Source organism: Triturus cristatus, chromosome 3_1 (assembly GCF_964204655.1).
Source record: "Triturus cristatus chromosome 3_1, aTriCri1.1, whole genome shotgun sequence".
In the NCBI taxonomy this organism is placed as follows: Eukaryota; Metazoa; Chordata; class Amphibia; order Caudata; family Salamandridae; genus Triturus; species Triturus cristatus.
The window spans coordinates 385,033,494-385,056,146 of NC_140583.1; positions in this window are offsets into that span (position 1 = coordinate 385,033,494).

The following is a 22,653-nucleotide window of genomic DNA, read 5'->3' on the forward strand; positions in this document are numbered from 1 at the left end:
CATGGATGATCAACAAAACACAACACTGACTTGCCAGTCACACACTCTGCATACTCACAAATGACAGAAACAACAAGTAAGAGTCAGACAGAACTGCAAGGACACACCAACACACTGCACAGTGCACAACATACAACTCACACATGTGCATACAACCACATCCATAGGGCTGAACAACCAAAACAACAGGCATACAACTCCTCGGTGACACATGTGTGTAGTTGACAATGCAGGGGCATGCACACGTCAACACTCCCCACAAACCCATCCCCTGTACACGGCACACTTCCTGAAAATCCAAGAGCACACATGGAAAGTAAGCCATGGGACGAGGATGACTGGCCATCACAAGATGACCACACACATACACCACTGGGCACACACAAAGGAAGAATACACATACATGATGACCCTGGCCAGCCTGCCTGCAAAACTGTGGATAGAATCCCACTCTGTGCTGGCAGTGCCCCCCAACCTGACATGTGTACAATATAGCCAAAAGGAACAAATCAAGAAAAGTACAAATGCTTTCCATTAAAAATTGTCATCATTGCCCCTACAAGTATCTGGGTCACGAAGCACTGAAGTCCCTGTCACCCCTGTAAAAAATTGAGTAAGTGAGCCGCAACATTGACTATGTTGAAGTGCCACACAGACCATGTCGCACAGTAAACCATATATATACAGAAAAATAACTTTATTCAGAAGCGACACTGACAAAATAGACAACAGGGGTGTTAGAAATGGGATTTCTGGTTGGCTAAGGCTTGTGCTAAAGCCAGGCAGAAACCACCACTCTAGTCAGGGCAAGGAAGTTACACGCCAAAGAGAACCCCTGCTCACCTCCTTGGTAGCGTGGCACGAGCAGTCAGGCTTATCCCGGAGGCAATGTGTACAGCGTTTGCGCGTGCACACAGCAACAACAGCCTAGGTCCACCACAAAAGAAACTCCACACAAGGTTATATATAAAAATAGCCTTTGTATTATAATAAGCACATTAGATAATAATCACGCAAATTTACACTGTGCCAACCGGCACTAGGTAAAATTTACAGGGGACTATTTTCACAAGATAGGGCCAATGGACCACCGTCAGAAACATCACATATCACCAATTGTAAATGTAGAACATATAGTAAATGTAGCGCACAACCAGTAACTACTGGTAGCGTTAGGAGCTTAGCATGAGATCCTGCAAAGCAAAACAGAGGATGCATAAATCACCTTGCACATGAACCACCTTAGGCATAAAACTATATTAGGCCCAAACCTCATTAGCATCACACATTATGTAATAGGCATTACAGTAGGCATCACAAGCATAAACACCTTGGGAAATAAATTGACATAAAACAGTGTGCCCCAATCAGGGCACAACACACTTAATCTGGCCCCAGGCCAACTGGCCTCTCATAGGGGCTGAAATGCCCAATGTCCAGAATGTCTGGGCTGGCTACAAAAGCAGCGTAAGCAAAATGCGCAGGGGCACAACCTAAACGTTGCAGCTGCCCACTAAGTGCTGGGCAGCTGTGACAATGAGCCTGGGCACCAGTGTGCCCCCTGAGCACCTGTCTGAGACTCTAAATGAAATAAATATACTCAGACGTGGCAGCTGCCTGCGCGCTCGCAGAGCAGCTGTGACCTGTGAGTCCCCCACTGGGACCCTAGAACAAAGGCCAACATTGGAGCGGCCCTCAGGCAGGCGGGGCCACTCAAGCACTGTGCCTTCACCAGCACTAACAGGCTGAGGGCGACCAAAGAAATGCCCTTAGCCACACGGGGACTTTGTGCGCCAAAGGCAGCCTCACCTGGGCTCTAGTGTGCTCTCTCTGGTCTCCCACGGTGGCGTCTCGCTCCTTGGTTGCGGACTGCGTGGGGCTGGTCTGCGGCGGGGGCAGGCACCTGACAATGTGCCTCGTGCCCCCTCCGCCTTCTCTTGGAGGGCTGCACTTACCCTGTGGAGCCGCCGAGGCTCCAGGCACGCAGGACTCCTCTGGGGCAGAACAGCCGGCACAAGAGAGCTCCTGCTCCTCGGGGGCTCTCTCTCTCCTACCCGATGGCCTCCTTCAGCTTATCGGAGCGCGGGGTGGGCTCCCGTCAGCCCCCAGCTTTGCCTGACTTTTCCCAGTCCGACGCGATGATTCTCAAGGTCGATTCCTTGCGTTGCCGGGCAACCGCGATGACTGGGCCCATCCCAGCGCGGCGGTGGTGACATCAGTGGACTCTCGGGCTGGCGGCAGTGATCCCAGCAATCTCGGGATACTTTTACCGGCAGTATGCGCGGTGGGCACCCGCTGGACTTCCTCTCAATGCGGAGTGGGCACCCACGCAATACACAGCACTACCGGGTGGGCTCCGGCACTTGTCAGCATAAAGGGTGGGGTGGGCACCCTCCGGTAACGGTGCAACAGCGCAGAAAGGTGGCAAAAAGCGGGGTGGGCTCCTGCTTCGATAAGGAGCTCAGGGGGGAATCCCACACGCCGGGATTCCCTCGCAGCCTCGCGCTGCAGCAGGGCTTGCTCCTCTTCCCTTAGGCGACCCAAATGTCGTGCTCACAGGGCACTAGAGGCAAAAGTCCAGGATCAATAAGTGGAGCGCTTCTCCAAATAAAAAGGCAAAGTTCAGGGAAAGTCTTGGGATGAAAGGGGGGCAAAGGCTGGGCCCAGGCAGGCAAGCTCACCGGGCCCTCCAGCAGGGAGGCAGTCCCTAGTGGCGGTTCCTCCTGGCGCCCAGCAGCAGCAGCAGGCCCCCCTCAAGTCAGAAGCAACAGAGAACATTTTCATGGGGTCACAGCCCCTTCTTTTATACACATTTTTCCTTCGTTCCCCCAGCACAGGGCTGGGGGAAAACCAGATGCAACTGGTTTGGGGGAGTTTTGAAGCACTTTGTTGTGCTCAGCTCCTCTCCCCTTTGTCAGGTGGGGGCTAGGTCCTCAGACGCAGCACAGGGGGTGGAGCCAGCATTGTGGAGGGAAGGCACAGGCCTATTCAGGTCCCAAGTGCAACTCCTCCCTCCCATCTGCATGCAGATCTCTCTGTTCACCACTGGGCTGACTCACCCTGGCTCCTGGAATTCCCCACACCATCCAGCACCTGTCAATCACAAGCCAGACATGCACTCCACATCAGTCAGGCAGACACACAGCACACAGAAATGACAACTTCTAGAAGAGGCACTTCTCCTATAGTTATAATAAATCTGCGCACACCATTGCGCAGTATTTATTCTTTCGAGTTCGTACATACTAAACTTGACCCTGCACTCCTCTCACCCCAGGAATTGCCATGGACACACATATCCCCCATGCGTTCCTATGGGAGGGCAGGCCAGTCTCACTAAATGTAACACAGAGCGCACGCACTTTACACTGGGACACAGTGCTAAAGTGCCTAGAGGCCTAAAACCACTAACACTACATAGGGACAAAGGCTAGGATAAATGAAAAAAGTTTAGGGGTGAACCTGCCAAAAGGGCCAAGTCCAACACAACCCACATCCAGCCAAAACGCAGGGTAGACCAATCCCCACCATGATGGGCTTCCATGCCATGGGCGGTAGAGCACGGCCGCGGGCCCGCAATGGCAGGCACATCCTTCTGTTCTACGCCACTCTGAACCCATGTGGTTCCCACTGTAAAAGCTCTGCGGACCAACTGGGCTACCCCACTGGTACTCCCTAGCTGTCTTCGGCCAGGACCAGGCCCTAGGCCATCCAGATGCCACTGGTCCTTGCCTATCCACAGAGTGGGGGGTAATAACCCCTGGCACATAGTAACCATTCTGCACTCTACCCCTCATCAGGGCAGTTCTAGACTGCCACCGATCCTCCAGCCTAGGGTCTGCACCCTCAAGCTGACCAAAAGTCACGGGTGAGGCTCTCCTCCCCCTACCTCTTCTTCTAGGGTTCCGCCCTCTGTTCTTCTGAGAGGCACCCTTATAACATAACTCTCCCACCAGTTCAGGACCTCTTTCCAAGAACAGGTCTCCCAACCTAGGGTTTAACCCCTCAGGTTGCACCAGGGTCAGAGGTGAGGAATCCCTCCCACTGTACCCCCTTCCAGAGTCTGGCACCCTCCCAACTGGAGTGGTGCCCCTAGCAGCTACATCGGTCAGGACACTGCTTACAGTTGTTCTTCCCTCCAGGTCAGGAAACACCTGAACCTGGCCTCCCAACCGTGGGTCCAAATCCTTTGGCTGAGTAGTTGCCTGGCACGCCAGGACTTCTGGGGGCGCACACAGCCTCAACCCCATGAGGGTAACACCTGACTCCTGTGTTGTGTAACAGTCTGCCTGGTGCAGACTGGCAGACTGTTACACAACACAGGAGTCAGGTGTTACCATCTGACAGTCCATCAGTCAGGTGTGTCTATCTGACAGTGTGCAAAGATCCCCCAGGACAGAAGTGGTGTCACCCTGGTCACTTCTAGGAGACTCAGCCCTCCCGGCTGGTCCCTGACCCACTGGCTCTTCCACTGGGGAACACATCCCCCATTCACCCCTCAATTCGGACTTCTGTGCCCTCCCTATTGGAGCGGCACTGTCAGACACCAGAACCACTGGAGCTCTATTTACAGATGCTCCAGGTTCTCCAGACACTAGGTGATCGTCCTCAAATGGACTGACAGGACAGCCTAGGCTCCCAACCTGGTGTTCCCTGAAGAAACCATCCAAGTTCTGAGACTGGGTTTCGGTCACCTGGGGACACTCAGTCCCACACTCACTCCTACTCCACTGAGACAGGACGTGAGACCCTACACCCTTCTGCGACCTAGCTGGGCAACTCTGGACCTCTTCCTCAATACAGGACGGGAAGATACCTGAGCCACTACTTTTGGAATCGCTCTCCCATGCCTCAACATGACCTCGTGCCCTTTCCTAGCAGTCCGCTTCTACTGCAAGGTGTAAGGACAAAAAGAGTCACACCTCAACAGGTGTTGGCGCAACCCCGGATAACAACTACTGAGCATCTGCTCTTTGATAACCATATTGAGCAGTCCATCAAAATCATGTTCCGGGTTATTCGTCACCCAAGCCATCAGTGCATCAAAACAATCATCCACAAAATCCCCCCAATCCGGGTGAGACAGCTACTTCTTACTGTCCCTGAACTTCAACCTGTACTCCTCCTCTCCGGAACAAGGTACCATACTTAGGGAACTGGGAATGGGACTCTCTGCACTGGACTCTATATTGCTGCCACCACTGGATCCCACCCTCACTGGGGAATCCAGAAAACTACAACGGCACTCAGGGGATAATCTACCCTCCAGAGCTAATTTCTCCCTGGTGAAGGCCCTCTCAACCTCCGCCATCTGCTTGGCATGCTCTAACCTGAGCTTCTCCAAAGCCAGCTGATGCTCCCTTTCTTCCCTCCTATCTACCCATTCCTAAGGGGACAGGGAAAGGGATGGGGCGTTGCCCCCGACACCGGACCCAGCAAGGAACTCCCTATCTATGGGGTCTTCACTATCTACTGGCGTTCCTGTCCTGTCACTTTCTTCCTCCTCCTCAGATTCTTCAAGGCTCCCCTCAGACCCACCACCCTCTTGGCGTGCGGCCCGGGCTCTCTCCTCCTCACTGCGTTCACGTTCCCATTCATCCTTCTGCCATTGGATCAGGTTGTCCCTAAGTTTTGACTGGGAGTCTGATCCACTCACTGCTATGTCTCTCTCCTCACAAAACTCAACCAACTCCCACATACTGTATCTAAACAGACCACAGAAATTAAAAGCAGACTCCATTTTGGCAGGACGCTCAGGGACACGTGCAACACAAGGGACCTAGGTGTCTGAGCTGAAGCAAGAGTACACAATTTTCAAATGACACTTTTAGGAGAAGAATTAAAATAAAACTCAGAACAATAATCCCCAAACACGTGATTATCTAAATGCAGAGCTTTGTAGTGCAGCCAGTTGTCGCTGTGGTACTGCGCAAACACAAGTCCTAATCCCACCGCTGATCATCAGTGTTAGAAATGGGATTTCTGGTTGGCTAAGGCTTGTGCCAAAGTCAGGCAGAAACCACCACTCGAGTCAGGGCAAGGAAGTTACACACCAAAGATAACCCCTGCTCACCCCCTTGGTAGCTTGGCACGAGCAGTCAGGCTTATCCCGGAGGCAATGTGTAAAGCCTTTGCGCGTGCACATAGCAACAACACACTAGGCCACCACAAAAGAAACTCCACACAAGGTTATATATAAAAATAGCCTTTGTATTATAATAAGCACATTAGATAATAATCACAAAAATTTACACTGTGCCAACCGGCACTAGGCAGAATTTACAGGGGACTATTTACACAAGACAGGGCCGATGGACCACCGCCAGAAACATCACAAATCACCAATTGTAAATGTAGAACATATAGTAAATGTAGCGCACAACCAGAAACTACTGGTAACGTTAGGAGCGTAGCATGAGATCCTGCAATGCAAAACAGAGGATGCATAAATCACCTTGCGCATGAACGACCTTAGGCATAAAACTATATTAGGCCCAAACCTCATTAGCATCACACATTACGCAATAGGCATTACAGTAGGCATCACAAGCATAAACACCTTGGGAAATAAATTGACATAAAAACAGTGTGCCCCAATCGGGAGCACAACGCACTGAATCTGGCACCAGGCCAACTGGCCTCTCATAGGGGCTGAAATGCCCAATGTCCAGAATGTCTGGGCTGGCTGCAAAAGCAGCGTAAGCAAAGCGCACAGAGGCACAACCTAAACGTTGCAGCTGCCCACTAATTGCTGGGCAGCTGTGACAACGAGCCTGGGCACCAGCGTGCCCCTTGAGCCCCTGTCTGGGACTCTAAATGAAATAAATGTACTCAGACGTGGCAGCTGCCTGCGCGCTCGCAGAGCAGCTGAAAATGGCACGGGCACGACCCTAGACCCTAGAACAAAGGCCATCATTGGGGCGGCCCTCTGGCAGGCGGGGCCACTCAAGCACTGTGCCTTCACTGGCACTAACAGGCTGAGGGCACCAAGAAATGCCCCATGCCACACGGGGACTTCGTGCACCAAAGGCAGCCTCACCTGGGCTCCAGTGTGCTCTCTCAGGTCTCCCGCGGTGGCGTCTTGCTCCTTGGCTGCGGACTGCGTGGGGCTGGTATGCGGCGGGGGCCGGCACCCGACACTGTGCCTCATGCCCCCTCCGCCTTCTCTTGGAGGGCTGCGCTTCTCCTGTGGAGCTTCCGAGGCTCCAGGCACGCAGGACTCCTCTGGGACAGAACGGCTGGCACAAGAGAGCTCCCGCTCCTTGGGGGCTCTCTCTCTCCTACCCAACGGCCTCCTTCAGCTTACCGAAGCGCGGGTTGGGCTCCCATCGGCTTCCAACTTTGCCTGACTTTTCCCGGGCCGACGCGGTGATTGTCGAGGTCGCTTCTTCGTGTTGCCGGGCAACCGCGACAACTGGGCCAATCCCAGTGCGGCGGTGGTGGCGTCAGCGGACTCTCGGGCTGGCGGCGGGGATCCCAGCAATCTCGAGATACTTTTACCGGCAGTATGCGGGGTGGGCACCCGCTGGACTTCCTCTCAATGCGGGGTGGGCACCCGCAGAATACAAAGCACTGCCGGGTGGGCTCCGGCACTCGTCAGCATAAAGGGCGGGGTGGGCACCTGCCGGTAATGGTGCAACAGCGCAGAAAGGTGGCAAACAGCGGGGTGGGCTCCCGCTTCAATAAGGAGCTCAGGGGGGAATCCCACATGCCAGGATTCCCCCGCAGCCTCGCACTGCAGCAGGGCTTGCTCCTCTTCCCTTAGGCGACCCAAATGCCGCGCTCACAGGGCGCTAGAGGCAAAAGTCCAGGATCAACAAGTGGAGCGCTTCTCCAAATAAAAAGGCAAAGTTCAGGGAAAGTCTTGGGATGAAAGGGGGGCAAAGGCTGGGCCCATGCAGGCCAGCTCACAGGGCCCTCCAGCAGGGAGGCAGTCCCTAGTGGCGGTTCCTCCTGGCACCCAGCTGCAGCAGCAGGCCCCCCTCAAGTCAGAAGCAACAGAGAACATTTTCATGGGGTCACAGCCCCGTCTTTTATACACATTTTCCTTTGTTCCCCCAGCACATGGCTGGGGGAAAACCAAATGCAACTGGTTTGGGGGAGCTTTGGAGCACTTTGTTGTGCTCAGCTCCTCTCCCCTTTGTCAGGTGGGGGCTAGGTGCTCATACGCACCACAGGGGGTGGAGCCAGCATTGTGGAGGGAAGGCACAGGCCTATTCAGGTCCCAGGTGCAACTCCTCCCTCCCATCTGCATGCAGATCTCTCTATTCACCACTGGGCTGACTCACCCTGGCTCCTGGGACTCCCCACACCATCCAGCACCTGTCAATCATAAGCCAGACATGCACTCCACATCAGGCAGGCAGACACACAGCACACATAAATGCGAACTTCTAGAAGTGGCACTTCTCCTTTAGTTATAAAAAATCTGTGCACACCATTGCGCAGCATTTATTCTCTCGAATTCGTACATACTAAATTCGACCCTGCACTCCTCTCACCCCAGGAATTGCCATGGACACACATATCCCCCATGCATTCCTATGGGAGGGCAGGCCAGTCTCACTAAATGTAACACAGAGCGCACGCACTTTACACTGGGACACAGTGCTAAAGTGCCCAGAGGCCTAAAACCACTAACACTACATAGGGACAAAGGCTAGGATAAATGCAAAAAGCATAGGGGTAAACATGCCAAAATGGCCAAGTCCAACAAGGGGCAACTGTCTTTATTCACATATTGCACAGATAGGCACCATGAGAAGAGAAGAGCAAGGCACAAAATGCAGAGCATGTCCATGAGAAGCTGCACAGGCAAGGGCAAGACAGCAGTGAACAGCAAGGCCAGTGGCCAGTCCAATGGGCAGAGTAAGTCCATGAGAAGCTGCACAGGCAAGGGGGAAACAACAGTGAACAACAAGGCCAGTGGCCAGGGTAAAGTGCAGAGCATGTCCATGAGAAGCTGCACAGGCAAGGGCAAGACAGCAGTGAACAACAAGGCCAGTGGCCAGTCCAATGGGCAGAGTAAGTCCATGAGAAGCTGCACAGGCAAGGGGGAAACAGCAGTGAACAACAAGGCCAGTGGCCAGGGCTAAGTGCAGAGGAGGTCCATGAGAAGCTGCACAGGTGTGGGTAAAACAGCAGTGAACAACAATGCCAGTGGCCAGTCCAGGGTGCCGAGCATGTCCACGAGAAGCTGCACAGGCAAGGGCAAAACAGCAGTGAACAACAAGGCCAGTGACCAGGGCTAAGTGCAGAGTAGGTGCATGGGAAGCTGCACAGGCAAGGGCAAAACAGCAGTGAACAACAAGGCCAGTGGCCAGGGCTAAGTTCAGAGTAGGTCCATGAGAAGCTGCACAGGCAAGGGGGAAACATCAGTGAGCACTAAGGCCAGTGGCCAGGGCAAAGTGCAGAGCATGTCCATGAGAAGCTGCACAGGCAAGGGCAAGATAGCAGGGAACAACAAGGCCAGTGGCCAGGGCTAGTGCAGAGTAGGTCCATGAAAAGCTGCACAGGTAAGGGCAAAACAACAGCGAACAACAAGGCCAGTGGCCTGGGCTAAGTGCAGAGTAGGTCCATTAGAAGCTGCACAGGGAATACTTGAACACAACAAAGAGCAACAAGGCCAGTGGCAAAAACAAAGTGCAGGGTATGTCCAGGAGAGGTTGCACAGGGAATGTGTGTGACTGTACCTTTCCATGGTCAGCAACTCAGTCAGGGGGTATCAATGTGCAGTACTGGCCCACCTGTGTGAGAGACAAATGTGTGAGGGTGACACTCAGACTTGGCTGTCAGGCAGACTGGAAGCTTGCTGTGTCTCGGGGACCTCCAGCTGAGGTAGAGCTATCAGTGGCTTGGCAAGCCGGAGGGCTCCCTGGACCAGGTGGTGTAGTGGCACGTGGAGGCAGAGTCATGCAGACTGAAGACACAGTGTGGCTGGGAGATTGTGGAGGGGTGCCTTTCCACTTCTTGGGGATCCTAAATGGCTTGGCTGACTCAGGATCATTGGGAAGTGGTGTGGACACAATAGGAACACTCACCACCAAAGTTGCATCAGGTGCAGATGTTGGCACCGCCTCTGGTGATGTGCTGGACCCAGCAAATCGCTTTGCCTGGCTTCGCCTCTGCCCCCCTTCTCCTGTTTACTAGGTGTCACCCCTACAGTGCCCTCTTACCCCTGCTTCACTGGGCTTGGAATGGGAGTCGAAGTGGTGGGTGAATCTGCCTTGGAGCCCTTCCTAGGTGTACCCTTGGCATGCACCACCTCCTTGGTGGGCACAGAAAACTGTATGCTTCTCTTTGCGAGATGCTTTAGGGACAGGAGAGTCCTTGGATGGGGATGCCTCTGAGGCATGTGTGCCTGAGGTCTGCTGCTTTACTTTTTGTCCCCTGGTGTCACCTGATGGGCTTTTCTCTCTGTGCTTTGGTCTTCTGTGGGGATGGTGTCTGCGCCCGGGACCGCTTTGGGTAGCTGCTGCTGTGTGCTTCATGTGCCGTATCGTTACTGTGATGTATGTGGACCATGGTCACTATCGTCAGATGTGGCTACTGCCAGGGGGGTGGACAAAGGGACCGGAGCTGGACTGTGAGTATGTGCCTGTTGAAGGGCAGACGTCACTGTGGAGCACAAAGCCTGGACAGTCCGGTGCAGCCCACCCCGTCTGAATGTATGCCCTCCATGAAATCAACCACCTGGGCCAATTTTTGGTCGTGGTCAATGAAGGCATTGAGGAAAGCTGTCTGGCCTACACACAGCTGGAGCAAAAGGTCCACAGACTCAGCACTGATGGCAGCAGGGGGAACAGGGGCAGGGGCAGCGGTGCCAGGGGTGAAGGACACTCTTTCCCTCTTACTGCGGCAGACACGGGCAGCACCAGAGGAAGTGGCTGGGAGGGTGGGCACTGGCCGCTGTGTGATGGAAGATGATGCAGAGTCCCCGTTTCCAGTGCCCGCCAGCATGGAAGCATCCCTGCTGGCATCAGATGATGTGGTACTTTGCGCCTCAGGCTGGGAATCCTCCAGCAGACTCCTGTCCCCCTCTGAGGCGCTGGAGACATCTGTGTCACTGGGCTCCTGTGCAGCTGTTGTGCTAGTTTCACCCTCACTGGTGTCCGTCTCCTGTCCCTCCGTGACCACAGGAGATGCTGCATGAGAGAGAGAGATGTAGGGTCAGGTCAGTGGCTGCAACAGAACAAACATATGCAAGCAACGCATAACAAAAGATGACCAAATCTACATGTTGCACACCACCCTATGCAATCACATCATGCCAACTCACTATATAGACTCAAACAGTGCGTGGAAACTGGAAATCCAGGCATGAGTGAGCCATGTGATGACCACACAGCACAACACCCTGCTTGTGGCTCCGTTCAACCAGACAAACAACTAGCTCTGGGCAAACGTAGGGACATAATGGAGCACACTACTTGTTGCCACTGACAGATCTGGATGGAACAGAAGAGGACAACACAGACACAGACTACAACATGACAGTTCACAATGACCATGAGCCCATGCCACCCACCATGTTGTACTTTGGGGCCCAAAGACTGGTGCACATTGTTGTCAGATGTCTAGGGCTCCCCAATCTGGGTGCATGCAATGGACGCATTGATGAAGGCACACTCAGATCGGGAACACTGCCGTTCCCTCACATGGGATTCCCCAGACTACCCCAATGCAGAAGAAACCTGAAGAACACAACTCAGAATGCAATGGGAATGCACAGCATTCAAATTTCCTTTGTAAGTACAGGTATGGCAAGTGCGTGACACCGGCACCCAGCACAGCAGCCACTTACATGCCACTGCATCACACTACCAACATCACATAGGCCAGCGCTGGCACAGGCTCCTAACACATGCAGCCACTCCCAGCCAAAGTCACCCTCCCCAAATGCTCACCCCTGGCTTGCTGCTGATGCTCCTTCAAACGTGCATCCAGCTCAGGCTGTGTCACCGCTAAGATGCGGGCCATTAGTGGTGTCATGCTGCGCCGCGCCAAACGCCCAGTTCGAGGAAGCAGCCCCAAGGTCATCTCCGCCACGTTCTTTGCCAGCCGGCTGATGTCGTCCCACCTCTTGTGGCAGTGGGTTGCGCCATCGGTTTGAGACCCCCAGAGCTCGCACCTTGGCTGCAATGGCCCTCCACACGGCCTTATGCTGGTGTACCTTGAGCTGCAGGCATGGGAGACAAGAGGGGGAAATGATCAGTGATGCAGTGTTATGTACCGACATCTATCAGTATAGCAGCAAGATACAAACTCATCACAAATCCAACTATATGTCTATCAGAGACTAGAGTACATCTCACATGGTACATCTGCATGGGAAAAGCTGATGTAAATGCATGCATGTGTGAGGGGGAACACAGTCCCTGCACATCTCACACACATGCAGGATGCCAGCACTGAAATCTCTATGTAGCCTGCCCACATTTCCAGTCCATTGTTGGGTTGAGCAACACATACATCACATATCAACCTGTGTCTGGGGGTGGACTCACTGTGTCCAAGACTGCTCAGCCCTCAATGTCCCTGCCCTGTGAATAGATAACTGTGTCATGGATGTCACATTGAGGGACATGATCTCACAAATCTTAAATCCTCATCACAAGGCCGGTCGTGTGCAATCTACAGTGCTGAGATTGCCCATAGTTGTAGTGCAATGAGAAAAGACTGATGTGATACTCTGTAAGTGAAGTGATGTGTCCTTGTCTTTGTGGGCGGGGACTGTGCTGACCAGATGGGCAAACAATGAGATGGACTACAGGGGCACACACAGCAATAAAGCCAAGCAATCACTGTCCTGACTCCTGCATGAACAATCTTCTGCGTCACTGTATGGCTGACAACACAACACAGGTCACTCATACATACATGTGCAGGCAGGGAAACCTGTGGCATTGGGTACACACACCTTCCTCCTGGAGACAGCAAGTTATGCAGTGCATGACACAACTCCACACTCTCAGGCACATACTGCATCAGTCCAACTACATGTGTGCCCCCTGCCCTACCCCCCCACTGTTGAGGACTTACCACGACATTTGGGGTACCATATAGCCTTCGGGACTGTGTGAGCACCTCGTCCAACAGGACCTCCAGCTTCTCCCTCATGAAGGGACTGGCACAGATCTTCTCTGTCCTTGCCATCACTGTGGACATGAGACAACAGCGGTGGAATTGGGTGGTGAGGGGTCTCAGGCAGCAGTCCCTGGAGGCAGCAGCAGGTGAGGGGTCTCTGACAGCAGTCCCTGGAGGCAGGAGCAGGTGAGGGGTCTCTGGCAGCAGGCTCTGGGAGCAGTGGAAATGTGAGGCTCACTCCCACACAGCAATTGGTGTTCCAGGTCTGCCTCTTTCAAATGCATCCAATGACTGCCTCAGCGATTTTCAAAATTGCATCATGCCACCACAATCAAGGTTTCCATTGGCTCTAGGGCATGCTCCATGGTGGTGACACACCGCAGGGGCCTGGTGTGCGCTAGCCCCATGGTGCATCTTTCAAATGCATCCATTGACCGCCTCCGCGGTGGTGGAGCACGCCTACCGCGATTTTCAAAATTGCATCATGCCACCGCAATCAAGGTTCCCATTGGCTCTAGGGCATGCCCCATTGCGGTGACACACCTCAGGGGCCCGGTGTGCACTATCACAATTTTGGCGGCAAAGCATGCCCACTGCCATTTGGTCATGCCTCCATGCCTATCACTACCGCACTTGTGTGAATGGGGGGTACTGGTGACACACCGCTGGGGCCAGACGGTAGCTACCATGATATGGTGCCATACATTGACATGAGGCACCGCGATTTAGGCGGCGGAGCATGCCAACTGCCATTTCGGCATGTCTCCATGCCTATCACTACCGCACTTGTGTGAAAGGGGGGTGCTGGTGACACACCGCTCGGGCCAGGCGGTAGCTACCGTGATATGGGTGCCATACATTGACACAAGGCACGACGATTTAGGCGGCGGAGCATGCCAACTGCCATTTCCCCATGTCTCCATGCCTATCACTAACGCACTTGTGTGAATGGGGAGTGCTGGTGACACACTGCTGGGGCCAGTCGGTGGCTACCGCGATATGGGTGCCACACAATGGCAATGGCCATCTGGCAAACATCAACAGTGCACAGTTCCCACATGGTCAATGGTACATCATTGTGCACACAATGCCAATGTTCCATTTACTCCACTGGTGACTACAAATACCATGTTTGTGTATGTGATTTTGTAGATTGGCCTGTACTCCCTCACATGTCACTTATGAATTTGATGGTGGTGTAGGCAGGACAGTGTTGTTCTGGACTCTACAAGGTGCAGTGACAATCACAGCAATGCTCGTCTCAATTAATGATGATCTTTTTTGCATTGCCTCTTAAGTCTGCTCATGCACACATTCGTCATTTCTGCGCCGACTGTGGTCATTGTGTTGTGGATGTGTGCCAGGTAGGGGTGGGCGGAATTTGCGTAATCGCGTTACGCAAATCTCCGCGAAACGGTAAAAAATCTCCGCGAATATGCAGAAATTTCGCTGAATTGCTTGTTCGCGATGCTTTTTTCCTGTTCACAGTTGCTGTTTGCGTGCTCGGGGAGAAATATCTCGCGAACACGCATTTTGAGAACGCGAACAAGAAAAAATTTTGCAAAGTCGCGGAAAGCAGAATTTTGGGCAATTTCGCGTTCTCCGCGGAACGCGAAATTACCGAAATTCCGCGAGCGGAACGGAATGTACCGCCCAGGCCTAGTGCCAGGTTGAAATGACACATGAAGGTGTGACAGGTACAGCAGCTAGGTAGGAGACAGTGGGGTTGATTTGTTACACATATGCTGAATGCTATACTCCCAGGTGTGCCCATGTGAAATGTGGCCATATCCCTATGTGCATTCACATTGACCAAGGTGGTGTTTGAGGTACTTGTTTTGTGTAAGTTGATAGGTGTGCCCTTTGTGTAGCTGAAGGTGTCCCTACATGTAAGCTGGTCTGTAACTCAATTTTGATGGCAGTCATTGTTGTCGTTGTGTCATCCAGAACGTGAGATGCTGTGCCCATTTCATGATGTATTGCATTGACATGTGTCCACTTTCATCTCAACTAGGAGGAGGCCAAATCTGATTCGTCACTTGACAGTGCTGGAGGACATGGAGGATGAGGAGATCATCCAGAAATGCCGTCTGGATAGAGCCACCCTAAAAACCCTTTGTGATATGTTGGAGCCCAACCTGCAGCCTCGCAGGACATATCCAACAGCTTTCAGCCCAACTTATAAGGTGATGGCGGCCCTACATTTTTTGCCACTGGATCGTTCCAAGAGACAGTGGCCAGCACTGGTGGAATGTCACAACCGATGTTCAGCATGGTTCTGCGTGATGTTCTGTCTGCCATGATGATATACCATGGTTTAGAGGGGCTATTAAAACGTTTCTTTTTAATAAATCAAAGTAATCCCACTGCATACTGTGTGTTGTGTTCACCTTTGGCGCCAGGACGCCCCTTTGCTGGGGCAGCTGTGCGCGGTATAAAACTTAGTAACATAACATAACATAACATACAAGGATAGATAGATCCATTTCCCCAGGGGTGCTGAATTGCCAGCTGAAAAAGGAGACTTCTATCCCCTTGGACACATTCCCCAGGTTGTTGGTGCCATTGATTGCACACATGTCGGGCTTGGCCACCACAGGCAAGTGAGCACATTTACAGGAATCGCAAACATTACTGTGAGACCGGCCTCGTGGCGTGGGCCCCTTCCGACCAGCAAGTTACCCTACAACCACGCCGAACCTCGTGGACATGGCCTTCCGGCTCCCGTGGGCCAACATCCCGAGGGCCGACCAGATCCCCAACACGCATGCCCGGCCGAGGGAGAGCGAAACCCCCCAAACCAGACCGAGAGGCGCCGACCCTGTCACACCTCTGGCCTCTCCCCCGAGGGTGGTTTCGATCGCCCACCAGGCCAGCGGTGAGCGGGCGCCTCGCCTGCTGGGTGTCTGGAGTCCCTCCCGGACCCACCTGAACAGATCAAAGGGCCGAGCGGCAGGAAACCCTGTCACACCGCCCCCCAGGCACCAGACCCCTCTCCGCGAGGACTCCTGACTTCAAAGAGGAGGGGGAGTATAACAAGGGGTGCTGACGGGACGGGAGCAGAAAAGACCTGGACTGACGAGAGCCTGCTGACTTGGTCGCGGCTCGATCGCTCCCCGAACAGAAGAACGCTACCCGAACCCTGAACCATCTGAGCCCTGCTGACGCTGTCGCGGCTCCCCAAACTCTGAACCATCTGAGCCCTGCTGACGCTGTCGCGGCTCCCCAAACTCTGAACCATCTGAGCCCTGCTGACGCTGTCGCGGCTCCCCGAACTCTGAACCATCTGTGCCCTGCTGACGCCGTCGCGGCTCCCCGAACTCTGAACCATCTGAGCCCTGCTGACGCCATCGCGGCTCCCTGAACTACAACCCTCCGGTGCCTGCTGAGTGACTCGCGGCCCGCTCCTCCAAGAGAATTGGCAGAGATTGCCGAGAGAAGCAGCATCCCCTCAGCTCGAGGATTGAGAGCTGTGCGCCGGATACCTCGCAGAGACACTGATTCAAAGACTGTCCCGCTACCCCTTTTCCCCTCATCACGAGATCGCTGCCGCTTGTGGCATTAATTCTGCACCTGCCTGCTGGATCATAAAGATCCCTGACAACTACCGATAAAAGCATATTATCTTGCAACGAATTACTGTGTGGTATCCCTCTATCCAAAGAAGAGAGTAAGCGCAGCGTGTGCGATCCTAGGTGCGAGACCCTTCCAGGAAGGGCCTCCCTGCTCTTGCTCGGCCTAACTCTGGGTAAGGTGGGCCTCCGGGTGGTCGGGAACGCATTCCGCAGCCTCCCCGGGGAACGCCTTCCAACATTTGGTGGCAGGCGACGGGATCCGAGCCAACACCTAGAGATCATGCAGTAGACGGCTTACGCACTACCAAGAAGAAATGGAAGGAGAAACTTCCCTGGGTGCAGCAGGCACCAACCTGAGCACGGCATTCCAAAAGGATCAGTTAGAATCTTATACGCACCGAGAACTGAAACAATTTTGCAAAGACTTTGGAATCGCTACCACCGGACTAAGCACGAAAGAGGATTTCCAGGGGGCATTAAAAACCTGGGTCGAGGCCGAAACTCCCCGGACGCAAATAGAAGGAGAGCCTCCCAACGAACCACGAAGCACCCCGGGGAGGAACGGCGCCCCCGAGGGGGGCCTATCCCCAGAGGAACTAGCGGACCGAGAACGAGGTCGCAACCACGAACTAGAACTAGCAAAATTAAAAATCGAAGGAGAGGTAAAACTGGCTGAAAAAAAACCGGCGGTGGAACAGTTACGCCTACAAGGAGAACTAGAGGAAAAAAAACGACAGAGAGAACACGAAGAGAAAAAACTCCAACTAGAGCACGAACGTAGCCTAAAAGAAATCGAGCTCAAGGCTAAGAAGGCGGAGGTCCGACCCTCGGAAACCCAACCCATCTCCTCCACCGTGGAACCAAAGGTCCACATCCCCAAAGATGTGGTGAAAGAATACTATAAGAACGACGATATTCAGCAATGGTTCAAGGCCTACGAAGTCGCCATGATCTCCCACCGAGTACCGCAGAAAGACTGGGGGGCTGGGCTCTTGTGGCCGGTTCCTGAGCGAGGGGAGAGATACCCTGCTGGACCTGCCCTCCACGGTGATGAACTCCTACAGTCACATGAAAGAGGCCCTGGTAGCCAGATATGGGCTCACCCCTGAAATGTACCGGCAACGGTTTAGAGACTGCAAAAAGATACCTGGTACCACCTGGGTGGAATACGTGAACTTTTACAGCCGGGCCTTGGACGGATGGATCAAGGGCAGCAAGGTCTCCACCTTTGAGGAGCTGTTCGACCTAATAGCATGGGAACACTTGTCCGCTAATTGCTTCGTAGAGCTGCGCCAGCACCTCCTGGACAGCAAACTCACAGACCCTCGCAAACTGGCCGTCGAGGCTGACCGGTGGGTGAACACCCGGGCCTCCCGGGGCGCCGTGGGAGACTACGGTCGCCACAATCAGGGACCCCCCCGCCAGAGGGGCGGAGGGAATCAAGGCCGGCAAAGGGAGCTCCCGGGGGGATCCCCGCTCAGCCCTCCCAGAGGACAATCTCCGCCCTTTCCAGCTCCACCTCCGGCCAGCACCGGGCCACCAGGGAGGCCGGGGCCCCGAGTGAGGATCACCTGTTTCCACTGCCAACAGACCGGACACTATGCCAGCGACCCTCAATGTCCCATGTACCAGCGAACCGCCTCAAAAAACCCGCCGGCTCGACAAATGGCCTCCGTAGCCCTGGGGGAAGAGATGGAAGACTCCGAAGAATGGGAACCAGCCGCCATGGCCTTGGTCTCCCTAGGGGACCGGGAGATGGTCCCCGGAACGCCCCTGCCCGCCAACACGAAGAAGTACCGACAGCAGGTAACGGTCAACGGTCACCGCATCGAGGGCCTCCGGGACACGGGGGCGAGTGTCACGGCGGTTCATTGTCGCCTGATCTCCGAAGATCAGATCCTGCCGGGCGCCTTTTGCCCCGTCATATCATCAGACAGTTCCGAGAGCCTCTGCCGGATGGCCCTAGTCCCCTTCGAATGGGGGGGAGTCACCGGCAAGTTAAAGGTGGAGGTCCGAACCTCCCAGCCCGTGGACTGCCTCCTGGGCAACGACCTTGAGAACTCCCCGTGGGGACAAGTGGAACGAAGAGCCCACCTCGAGATGATGGGCCTACCCGAGTGGGTATGCGCCACCACACGCTCAATGACTCTCAGGGCGCCTTCCTCCGAGGGGGGAGAGGCCATGCCGCTAAACACCGCCACCATACCCGAGATCCAGAATACACCACCAGCGGCCAACGACCCCCTTATGGACGAACCGACCGCTCCCGACGAAGGGTCAGTGCCTTCCGACCGCGAAACCCTGACCAAACTCGGGGACTTGCCAGAACTGGCCCCGTGGCCCTGCGAAGGGGGCCCCTCCCGTGAAGAGTTCTGCCAAGAACAATCCACCTGCCTGTCCCTCATTGGACCCCGACAACAGGCCGAGGCCCAAGGAGCAGGTGACCGGACCGGCACCCACTGGGTATACTGGGAGAACAGCCTCCTGTACAGCGAACAGAAGTCGGCCGAGTTGGGATCGGCCCGGGTACTAGTGGTACCCCTACGCTTCCGAAGTCTCCTCCTGGGCCTGGCCCATGATGTACCCCTGGCCGGACACTTAGGCCAAGATAAGACCTACCAACGACTCGTCACCCACCTCTATTGGCCCAAGATGCGAGCAAATGTGGAGGCCCACTGCAAGTCCTTCCCCACGTCCAGGCCAGCGGAAAGAGTGGGGGCAAGCGCAAGGCTCCACTACAGCCCTTCCCCGTCGTCAGTACCCCTTTTGAGCGGGTAGGAATCGACATTGTGGGACCGCTGGACCCCAAGACCGCCCAGGGCCACCGGTTCATCCTCGTCCTGGTGGATCATGCCACCCGTTACCCCAAAGCCATCCCCCTCCGCACCGTGACGGTCCCCGTGGTAGGCCGGGCCTTGATGGGGATCTTCTCCCGCATGGGGTTCCCCCGCGAAGTCGTGAGTGACCGGGGTACGAACTTTATCTCCCGATATATGAAGTCCCTCTGGCAGCAGTGCGGAGTATCGTACAAGTTCACCACCCCATACCACCCCCAAGGAAACGGCCTAGTCGAGCGCTTTAACAAAACACTGAAAGGAATGATCATGGGCCTCGAGGAACCCCTACGCCGGAGGTGGGACGTCCTCCTCCCATGTCTCCTGTTCGCCTACCGGGAGGTTCCCCAAAAATCCCTGGGATTCAGCCCATTCGAACTACTATATGGACACCCCGTCCGAGGACCCCTGAGCCTGGTCAAGGAGGGGTGGGAAACAACCCCCCGGGGGACCCCTCCGGATGTGTTCCGATCCATCTTGGCGTTCCGCAACCAGACCCGGAAATTCAGAGAACTCGCAGAAGCGAACCTCGAGGCTAGCCAGGAAGAAATGAAGCGCTGGTATGACCAGAATGCTACGCTGGTCGAGTTTCAGCCGGGCCAACAAGTCTGGGTCATGGCCCCGGTGAGACCCTGCGCCCTCCAAGATAAATGGACTGGACCCTTCAAGGTGATCGAGCGGAAGAGCCAAGTCACCTATCTCGTCGATGTGCAGTCCCCGCGGAACCCCCTCCGGGTTCTCCACGTGAACCGCCTCAAACCTCACTTTGTACGGACCGAATTGAGTTTACTCCTGGCCACCGACGATGGGGCCGAAGAAGACACCGAGCCCCTTCCAGACCCCCTGGGGGCGAAAGAGACCGATGGGTCCGTGGAGGGAGTGAGACTGTCAACCGCCCTCACAGCCCAACAGTCCGCCGACTGCCGCCAGCTACTAGGGCAGTTCGCGGACCTCTTCTCCCTGACCCCTGGGGTCACCAACTGGTGTGTCCACGACGTGAACACCGGCGACAGCCCGCCAGTGAGACATCGGGCCTACCGGGTCCCTGATCGGGTCCGAACCTGCATCCAGACCGAGGTGGCGAAGATGCTAGACCTCGGGGTGATTGAACCCTCCGACAGCCCCTGGGCCAGCCCGGTAGTCCTGGTTCCGAAAGCGACTACGCCGGGTGTTGCCCCTGAATTGAGGTTTTGCGTGGACTACCGAGGACTCAATGCGGTCACCCGAGCGGACGCTCACCCTATTCCCCGTGCCGACGAGCTCATTGACCGCCTTGGAGCCGCTCGCTACCTCAGCACCTTCGACCTGACTAGTGGATACTGGCAAATTGCCCTCACCGAGGGAGCCAAGGAGCGCTCCGCCTTCTCCACCCCGGATGGGCACTACCGCTTTAGGGTGATGCCGTTTGGAATGAAGAATGCCCCGGCCACCTTCCAGCGGCTGGTGAACAGGGTCCTGTCCGGACTAGAGAGGTTCAGCGCAGCATACCTCGATGACATAGCGGTCTTCAGCTCCCAATGGACCGAGCACCTCCAGCACCTCCGTCAAGTCCTGCTGGCTCTGCGCCAGGCCGGCCTCACTATCAAAGCCAGCAAATGTCAAATTGCGCACGGCTCCGTAACCTATCTGGGGCAGCAGGTCGGAAGTGGGCAGGTCACCCCCCTCCAGCCGAAGATCGACGCCATCTTGTCCTGGGAACCCCCCGCAACCCAAACGGAAGTCCGGGCCTTCCTGGGCCTCACCGGCTACTACCGAAGGTTTATTAAGAACTGTGGCAGCATCGCAGGCCCCCTCACAGAACTAACCTCCAAAAAACACCCCAAGAAAGTACACTGGACTCACGCCTGCCAGAAGGCGTTCGACACCCTAAAGGCCGCCATGTGCGCGGCTCCAGTGCTCAAAGCACCCTACTACGCCCAGGAGTTTGTGGTCCAGACGGACGCCTCGGAACACGGCATTGGGGCAGTCCTCTCCCAGTTCGACGACAAAGGCATAGATCGGCCCATAGCCTTCATCAGCCGAAGGTTGCTACCCCGGGAACAGCGGTGGAGCACAATTGAAAGAGAGACCTTCGCAGTAGTCTGGGCCCTCAAAAAGCTACGGCCCTACCTGTTCGGAACCCACTTCCGAGTACAAACAGATCATCGACCCCTGCGGTGGTTGATGCAGATGCGAGGGGAAAACCCCAAGCTGCTACGCTGATCCATCTCCCTCCAAGGGATTGATTTCTCTGTGGAACATCGCCCCGGGACGGACCACGCCAACGCGGACGGCCTGTCCCGATTCTTCCGCTTCAGCGAGGAGAACCCCCAAGTGGATGGGTAGTTCTCCCCGCCTTTCAGCTGGGGGGGGCACGTGTGAGACCGGCCTCGTGGCGTGGGCCCTCCCGACCAGCAAGTTACCCTACAACCACGCCGAACCTCGTGGACACGGCCTTCCGGCTCCCGTGGGCCAACATCCCGAGGGCCGACCGGATCCCCAACACGCATGCCCGGCCAAGGGAGAGCGAAACCCCCCAAACCAGACCGAGAGGCGCCGACCCTGTCACCCCTTTGGCCTCTCCCCCGAGGGTGGTTTCGATCGCCCACCAGTCCCCCGGTGAGCGGGCGCCTCTCCTGCTGGGTGTCTGGAGTCCCTCCCGGACCCACCTGAACAGATCAAAGGGCCGAGCGGCAGGAAACCCCGTCACACCGCCCCCCAGGCACCAGACCCCTCTCCGCGAGGACTCCAGACTTCAAAGAGGAGGGGGAGTATAACAAGGGGTGCTGACGGGACGGGAGCAGAAAAGACCTGGACTGACGAGAGCCTGCTGACTTGGTCGCGGCTCGATCGCTCCCCGAACAGAAGAACGCTACCCGAACCCTGAACCATCTGAGCCCTGCTGACGCTGTCGCGGCTTCCCGAACTCTGAACCATCTGAGCCCTGCTGATGCTGTCGCGGCTCCCCGAACTCTGAACCATCTGAGCCCTGCTGACACTGTCGCGGCTCCCCGAACTCTGAACCATCTGAGCCCTGCTGACGCTGTCGCGGCTCCCCGAACTCTGAACCATCTGAGCCCTGCTGACGCCGTCGCGGCTCCCCGAACTCTGAACCATCTGAGCCCTGCTGACACCGTCGCGGCTCCCTGAACTACGACCCTCCGGTGCCTGCTGAGTGA